An 8,880-nucleotide genomic window follows, 5' to 3' on the forward strand; every position below is an offset into this window, starting at 1 on the left:
TCTCTCTCTCTCTGTCTCTCTCTCTCTCTCTCTCCTCTCTCTCAAAATAAACAAACTTTAAAAAAAATGAAGTGCATTCTTCAGTATTCAATTGTTTGATATTTTCCTGTTTCACTTCTATCACTGAGTTCTACTTTGATTCCACTGTGGTCAGAGAACACACTGTATGATTTCAATTCTTTTACATTTGTTGAAGCTTGTTTTGTGGCCCAAGATATGGTCAAACTTGGAATATGTTCTCCTGAATATAATGTGCTGGTTTCTTGGTCAGCTTTTGTTTACATACTTTGCAGCTTTGTTGTCTGGTGCACATACAAACACATTTAAGACTGCTATGTCTTCTTTGTGGACTGACCCATCTTTCATTCTACAGAGTCTTCCATTTCTGATAATTTTCTTTTCTTTGAGGTCAACTTTATCTGATAGCCAGTTCTTCATTTTGGGTATCAATGTTTGCATGATACATCTTTTTTCATCCTTTTGCTTTCATCCTACCTATGTCATCATATTTGAAGTGAGTTTCTTATAAACACCATACAGTTAGGCCATCTTTTCTAATTCATTCTGCCAATCTATGTCTTTTAGTTGACATATTTATACCACTTATAGTTAATGTAATTACTGCTTAAATCTACCACTTAATTTTTTTTTTGTTTTCTGCTTGTTCTCTCAGTTTTTTTTTATGTTTTCTGTTCTCTGAATTGCTGTGAGTTATTTGAACCAACTTGTTTTAGAATTCAACTTTAACGTATCTGTACTGATTTTTTTTTACTGTGTTTCTTTGTATAGTTGTTTAAATCGTTGCTGTAGGTATTATATACATATGGCTTATCACAGTCATTTTATTAGTTTCAGGGAAGCATAGAGACTTACATCCCTTTATGTATTTTTAATCTCTGCTATATATAACATAATCACCTTAAGTAATTTTTTCTAGAAGAATTTAGAATAATTTCAAACAGTGTTTAATTTTTGTTTCAACTATCAAACTTAATTTAGAATACTTAAGAGAAGAAGAAAAGTTTATGGTATTTACTATAGTTTTGTTTATTGTGTTCTTTATTCATCCTTGATGTTCCAAGTTTCCTTCTTTTATCATTTCCATTCTATGTAAAGAACTTCTTTTAGTCTTTCCTTTAGAGTAGATCTGCTGGTGAAAGATTATTTTAGGGACACCTGGGTGGCTCAGTCAGTTAAGCATCTGACCTCAGCTCAAGTACCATGTCAGGCTCTGTGCTGATAGCTCAGAGCCTGGAGCCTCCTTCAGATTCTGTGTCCCCCCCTCTCTCTCCGCCCCTCCCCTGCTCTCTCTCTCTCTCTCTCAAAATGAAATAAACATTAAAAAAGAAATATTATTTTAGTTTACTTCTGATCTTTCTCTTCATTCCTGAAGGATATTTCAGCCAGGTATATGATTATGGGATGATAATTCTTCTCATTCAGCCCTATATTGTACCACTTCTTTCTGGCCTCCATGGTTTTTGTGAGAAATCCACTGTTATTCTACTGGTTTTTCCCTTATAGACAATGTGTCATTTTTCTTTGGCTGCTTTCAAGATTGTTCTTTGCCTTTAGTTTTCACATGTTTAATTTTGTGTCTTAGTGTAGATTTATTTAGGTTTGTCCTATTCTGGATTTTTTTAATGTTTTTTTCCCCCCAGCTTCTTGGATCTGTAGGTTCTAGGCAACATTTCTTACAGTACTTTTTCAGTCCTACCTTTTTTTTCTTCTCTTTCCTGGATTTCCATAACACATAACACAAATGTTTGATCTTTTGTTATAATCCCACAGATCCCAGAAGCTCTGTTCTTTTTCAATGCTTTAAGGTTTATTTTTTATCACAGTTGCTCAGATTGCATAATTTTTAGTTTTCTATCTTCCAGTTCACTTATGCCTCTGTCCCCTCTGTTCTGATGTTGAATCCCTCCATTGAGATTTTTATTTCAATTAATTGTATTGTTCATCCTCACAATTTCCATTTGGTTCCTCTTTATATCTTCTATTTCTCAATTGAGAGTTTCTATTTCTTTCCTGAGGCTTTCTATGTTTTTTTTTTTTAATTTCGAGTATGTTCATAATTATTAAAATAGAGATCCCTTAAAAATTTTTGGAAAATTCCGATATCTCTGTCATCTTGTTGTTGTCATCTATTGATTGCTTCTTTTCCCATTCAACTTGAGAAATTCTTGGTTCTTGGTATGACAAGTGATTTTTCTATTGAGCTCTGGGCATTCTGTATTAGTCCTGAGACTCTGGGTTTTATTTCAACCTTCCACCTTAGCTGGTTTTCTTTGATTTCAGTTTGGCAAGAGAAAGATTGGTTTATCTTGTTACCACCAGGTAAGATATAAGTCCAAGTTCTTCACTTGGCCTGCGCTGACACACAAAGTGGGGAGGGCCCATCACAACTGCTAAGTGGGAAGTGGGAGTTCTAGCTCCCCATACGGTATCCACTGACACTGTGATGGGGTGGGAGATCATTACCACAGGGGATGAAAGTCCTGGCTGTCTATTTGGGCCTTTTCTGACACCACCATGCGGGGCTGTCGGGGTACCTCACTAGAGCTTTGCAGGTGTGGAAGTCCACTCCCCATCTAGTCTTTGCTGGTGTAGCTAAGAGTGGAACTGTAGTTTTTCCCATGATGTTTGGGTGGAGAAGAGTGGTTATTGTCAGAAAATCTTTTGTCTTACTAGGCTGCTTATTTCCTGGTCCTTAGGCTTTTCTTGAAGTTTTTTTCTTTTCTATTCCCTCTGCATTTCCAGGTGACTGGCATCTTCAGCTCCAACTATGGAATGTTTGAGGCAAAAAGAAAACCCAGAGAGCTCACCAACAAGTCATTCCTTAGGTCTCAAAGTCCTTAGCTGAAATGCCCTTTTCTCCACCTTTTGGGGTCATCTTATGCTCGTTTCATATATAGCATCCAAAGTATTTAGCAGACTTAGTGGAGGAATAGAAACAGTACATTTACTCCATCTTTCCTTGTATCATGTTCTTTTGACTGAAAGACCACTGAAAGTGAAATCCAAAGGGCTTGTGGCATCTATATAAACTCACTTTTCACCTATGAAAAACTGGGCTAGAGACGCTAAAGGCTTCTCCCAGTTATACAGCTGGTCAATGCTGGGGTCGCAGCTAGAAGTCAGTTGACCCGATGTCCAGCTAGGCTTCTGTCACCCGAAGCCTCCTTTTATCACTAGAAAGGTCTGTGAGATTACCAAAATCTCTGAGCTCAGAAACTCCTACAAAGCCAAAGCAAGATGGGCTGACCTCCCTGGGACAAGGTCCAAGCAGCTGAGCCAAGCAGCTTCTTGATGGCCACTGAGCCTTGAGTGTTACTAGGAGGGTCTTGTATTGGAATAACTTTGGGGTGGGGGGGGGAGAAAAGGAAACAACAGTTTCTTTCTCTACAAGAGAAAACTAGCTTCGACTTGTCACGTGTCTCCTCACCAATGCTAAGGGTCTGGCAGTTGGCAACGGCTTTAATGGTCATGGGTGACAAAGCACAAAATGAGAGAGCCCCTTCTGCCCCTGCCCAGAGATTAGACATCTTCTCATTCAATTTCTGTTCTTTCTGCTGTGGTCAGAGTTTTCAATATTCTAGTGAAATCCTCTCGGCTATTTTTAGGCTACCAAAAGAAGAAGATGTGGGAAATGTTGCAGGGGTATATTTCTCAATAGCCCTTCCCTAAGATTACCATGACATTTTGTTGGAATGTACATTTAAAACCCCTTGTGCATGAGTCCATTCAAAATGGCACCGCCGAAACCTTTGAACATGCTAAGTAGAGGTGTCAGAGGGCCAGAGTAGGGATCGGTTGTTCCTTCTTTACAGACTCAGAGAATCACAGAGTTAAAAGGGTCAGGGTTGGAAAAAAAGGTGATATTGTATGATTCTTTACATTTGGGAGTTGACAAAGTATTCCTACCATGTTCAATCTGTTATTATTTTAATGTGTGACTTAACACAGTTGACTGTTATTTGAAAAAAGAAGGAAAGAAGGGGTCAGGGGGAGTCTTTTAACTACCTGTTCAAGGATGGCAAATAAGCAAGAGCAGTTACCCTCATTACGTGGGCAATGACTCTCCACACATACGAAGGTGCATCAGGTTATGGTGGAATGTTAATTAATTTCTTCTTGCCTTTCCCATCCCTCTGGTGGTCCAGCAGATAACTAGCTTATGCTCACAGTGCCCGGGGAGGAACTGGACAGGGCAAAGGCAGAGTCTTCCTGTGAGGCCTCCAGGCATCTGTCCCCCAAAGGATCCCGGGGAGAGATTCGGAAATAGCAGTGTCTTGATCAGACACGTCAAAGTGTAAAAGGAGGATTTCCTGGCCGAAGCTGGTGGTGGTGGGGAGAACAGTACACGTGTGGAAGGGGAGGAGGACAGAAGAGCTCCTTTTGTTCTGCAAACCGGCGCAAGCAAAAGAAAGAGTGACTGAGGTTCATCTAGGCACACAGGGCTCTGGCAGCTTGGGAAAGTTCCAGTGTTCCAAGGATGGCTTGGAATGGCAGAGGTTCTGGGCCAGAAGGCATTCTCAGACTCTGGTGGCAGACAGCTCCCTGTTATCTGTGGACTCCAGAGTCTTGGTGTGACTTGGGAAGGGAGAGCCCTACGAGAGATGCTTGCATGAGGGATTAGCATAGAAAGCGATGTTTTAGAAAATGCAGTGGCACCTGCTGCTTCTCCCTTGGGCTTGTGGCTTGTGGTCCACCGCGGTCCCCTTGGGACCTCACAGTGGACTCCCATTGATCCCGACAGCACCCTGTGATGAGGCCACGCAGCCAGGAGGCAGACGAGTAGGTTCTGACGTCATTTGGGACTCCACACTCACATATTTCACTTCACAGTGGATGGCCCGTATTTTCTGCCAAGAAAATAATAAAACGCTTTACACAAACACTTCAATAAAGCACTTCTTGGAAAGCTCCATGGAAACAGAGACGCGTTCAAGGGAGGTGAGCATAGAAACTCACTAGGTACGTACCTCTCCTCCTTCAAGAAGTCACTGCTTCTCTCCAGCCCTTTGCTCCTTTGTACCGGAAGACAAGGAAGCCTGCGTTTCTTTAACAGTCTGTTCATTGCCTCTGCTCATTTCAACTTACACGCATTTGCATGTGAAAATTACCTTCCTCAGCTCCCAAATTGATATTTGCATGCGCAAGGAGAGAGGCCTCTCTCTTTGAAGCTCGAGAAGACATTGCTGTAAAAAAATAATTATTATTTCCATCCTGATGCTCACCCTGTGGCCCGCCGTACCTGACACATGAGAGGGCGGCCGACAAGAAACCACACACCCCAACAAGCATCCGTTTTATTTGGAGCGTGGGCCCTAAGAGAGAAGTGGGTATTGCTTACCTCTAATTTAGTCGGACGAAATCTATACCTTGCAACTTAATTTCTCCTAGTTCCCGTTTCATGTCACTTTCTACTATCAACTGTGATTTGACTTCATAGATTACAGACCCATTTTTTTCTTCAGGCACTGGGATCCCTCGTTTTCTCTGTAGATTGAAGTAAGTACATAGGCACAAGGTACAAGAATAACTTTGCTGACGTTAGCAACACAGTGCTTGGTTGATTTACCCAGGTGCAGAAGTCCCTGAGCATTCATTCTGGAGAAGCCTCTGGACCTCCCAGGCTCCTCAGAGGTCTCACCCCTCTGCACCCCCACACAGCAGGACCCTGGACCCCATCCTTTGCAACAACATTGCAAATTTTTGTTTTCCTCCCTGGTAATTAGTCAGCTGCCAACAGCTTCCTTTCCAAGGACTGCTTCTCGGAACTTGGCTCTCTTGACCCATAAGCAGGTCTGGATTTCGCCCAGGCAGACAGAAAGGCAAGGATAATTCCTTTGTGCCTCCTCCTTAGTACCTTGACGAAGACGACGACGAAGCATATGAACCAGGCTGGTGCTTTGAAGTTTACAAAAACGGCTTTCAACTTCATCCACATACGGTTTCAGATTTAATGCCAACAACAAGCACGCTGGGTAGACATGGCTGCCCAAATCGGAAACAGGGGAAACCAGGGATCAAAGAGTAATTTTCTCAAGATTCACAGCTAGGAAGGTGTAAAGACACATTCTTGGCAAACTCCTCCCAAGATGATGTGGCCCACGGGGAAGCAAGGTGTGTACATGCATTTGCTCCACACGCCACACCTTCCCAAGGCAGGCCCTGTGGCCCCTGACTGCCCCACCCCATCTCCTTTCCTGTCCCTCTCCAAAAGTCACACGCACCCAAGAACGGAGAAGGAGCCCCTGTAGACACACAGACAGCACCAAGGCTAAACAGTCTCTTAAGGCACTGCATGGGGATTCATCATTTTTCCTTTGCCTCAAATGATTCATCATTTCTTCTTTGACTCAAAAAGGAGAGGCTGGGAGCCACGACCCAGCTCGGTTAGTTCTCATCTTGGACAAGGTTCTCTGCGTCCAGACCGTGCAGCCAACAATCTTCCAGCCACCAAGAGGAATTGGGAAAGGAGCAGCCTCCACAAAGCAGAAGCATTCTCTTTAACTAACATGCACACCTGTCAGGCCAAAGCCCCCTGAACTGTGTGGGATTCTGGAAATCGAGCACCCAAGACACAGAACATGAGTGATGCTGTACCGTCTCCTGCAAAGCACTTCCCTGGGCAGAGTTTTGTTTCATTCTGACATCACCTCCGAAAAGTTGGTCGAGCAGAAATGATGATCCCTGGTGCACATATGAGAAAACTGAGGCCCATACAGGGTATGTAAATAGGGATACAGTTACCATCCATTCAGGGACAGGTCTGATGCCATGTCCACTTTCATGGATCATCTTCTAATCCTCACAATGACCCTAAAGAGGAACAATATGGAGGCCTGGAAAGGTCACGTGACACGCCCAAGATCATTAAGCCAGGGGGTGGCAAGATTAGGTACCAGACTTCCGATTCCCAGCATCAAGTTCAGAATTGTGTCTACCACTCATAAAAGCCCAAACTCTCTCCCCCTGGTCTCCTGGGGGAACCTCTGATGGACACTGACACAGACAGATCCTTTATAGACTGGTCAAACCCCCAAATAGACCAGGTGACACAATTTAGTGGTTCAAAGGAGGAATCTGGGTATTATGCCCAGTGAATGTGTTTCAGGCCTGGACAGCAAGGAGTGTCAAGATTGGACCGTTGCAGAAAAATGTAGATATGACGAAGTTTGCAGAGGTGGGATATTAGCCTTCCCATCACGCTGAATGTTTTCTTGGACTTTTCTGTCAGATTTATGCTAATCTCTGTTTTACAGATGAGGCCTTCTGAAGTTGATTTTTTTTAATGTTTATTCATTTCTTTTGAGATAGAGTGTGAGTGGGGAGGGGCAGAGAGAGAGGGAGAGAGAGGATCCCAAGCAGGTTCCTCACCATCAGCGCAGAGCCCAACGCAGGGCTTGATCCCATAAACTGCAAGATCACGACCCGAGCCAAAATCGAGAGTTGGACAATTAACCACTGAGTCAGCCAGGTGGCCCCTGAAGTGGATTTTCATTTTTCAAAATAACCTGTAGGTAGAACATGCAGCAGTCAGCTTATAAACTGCAGAGCACAACTGCAAAACAATAGCTATAATACCACCATTTCATTCAGCATGATGGGAAGTAAAGTGAAATGGGTGACTGGGGCCAACACAGCACCCAGTAAGTACCAAACATTACTCACAGGCTTCAAATGATCAAAATTATACAGGTCTCCCATGTCTGGGGTCAAATAATCCATGAAGGAAAAGCTGCGGAATGTGAAGCTAGGTGGGGAGTGGCTCACAGGAGGGAAACAGGAGAGCATTAATTACACTCTACATCCTTTTTTTTAATTTTTAAATGTTTTTTTTTATTTATATTTGAGAGAGAGAAAGAGAGAGAGAGAGAGAGAGAGTGAGAGTGTGAGCTGGGGAGGGGCAGAGAGAGCCAGAGACAGAATCTGAAGCAGGCTCCAGGCCCCAGGCTCTGAAATGTCAGCAAAGAGCCTGATGCCGGGCTCAAACTCATGAGCTGTGAAATCATGACCTGAGCCGAAGTCAGACGCTTAACTGACTGAGCCACTCAAGTACCCCCACTCTCTACATCTTAAAGACACAAACCCATTTGGCCAAGGGACATCTCTGCATTAGCTCCAGCATCCCTGCACAAGAGGACCCTCAGAATCCCTCCAGGATGATGCAGCACACTCTCACCTCAACTGGTAGAATAAGACACAGGTCAGACCTCTGTTCTGGGCAGCAGAGCCTGTACCCGTGGTGGAAAGAAGCTCATTCCACACAGGCCAGTGGGAGCATCCATGGGGCATCAGGCTTCTCTGCTCAGCCTGAGACTGAGGATCACTAAGTAACAAAAATGAGATGTGTTTTTGGAAGATGCACCCACTGCCTGCTTTGGGCATGGCAGGTGTGAAGGTGTGGATTTCCCCAACACACAGAATGCCTCCTATTTCTTAGACAGAAGTCACAGCCCCAGCCTGTGAGTGCCGCCCCATGCATTCACTCCAAAGGGGAACACCACTCTGGTCAAGGAAGGGCTTTGCGTGGACACAGTGTTAGCTGGCACTGTCCATCTTACAAGGAAAGTCTCTTAATTCCCAGTGGTTCTAAAGGGCAGGCCGTTAGGTCCCCGAGGTCCCTGTGGCTCAAGGCCAACATCACACGGGGTAGCAGATCTTCCCTGTTCCACAGCCCCAAGCCCTAGGCCTGTCCCCAGAGTCTCACTTCCTTGTAAGCTTGACCTGGAGCCCCCACAACATGTTCTAGGCTTCCTAAATGGAGACCAACAGAGCAAGCCTCAGAGGACACCATTTCTCACAACCAAACCTATGAAGGATGTGTACTAAATGGTTTCATCTTCTGCTGGGGAAGTTGGCCCCAGG

The sequence above is a fragment of the Herpailurus yagouaroundi genome, unplaced genomic scaffold, assembly GCF_014898765.1.
Source record: "Herpailurus yagouaroundi ecotype Mexico unplaced genomic scaffold, PumYag 185, whole genome shotgun sequence".
Lineage (NCBI taxonomy): Eukaryota > Metazoa > Chordata > Mammalia > Carnivora > Felidae > Herpailurus > Herpailurus yagouaroundi.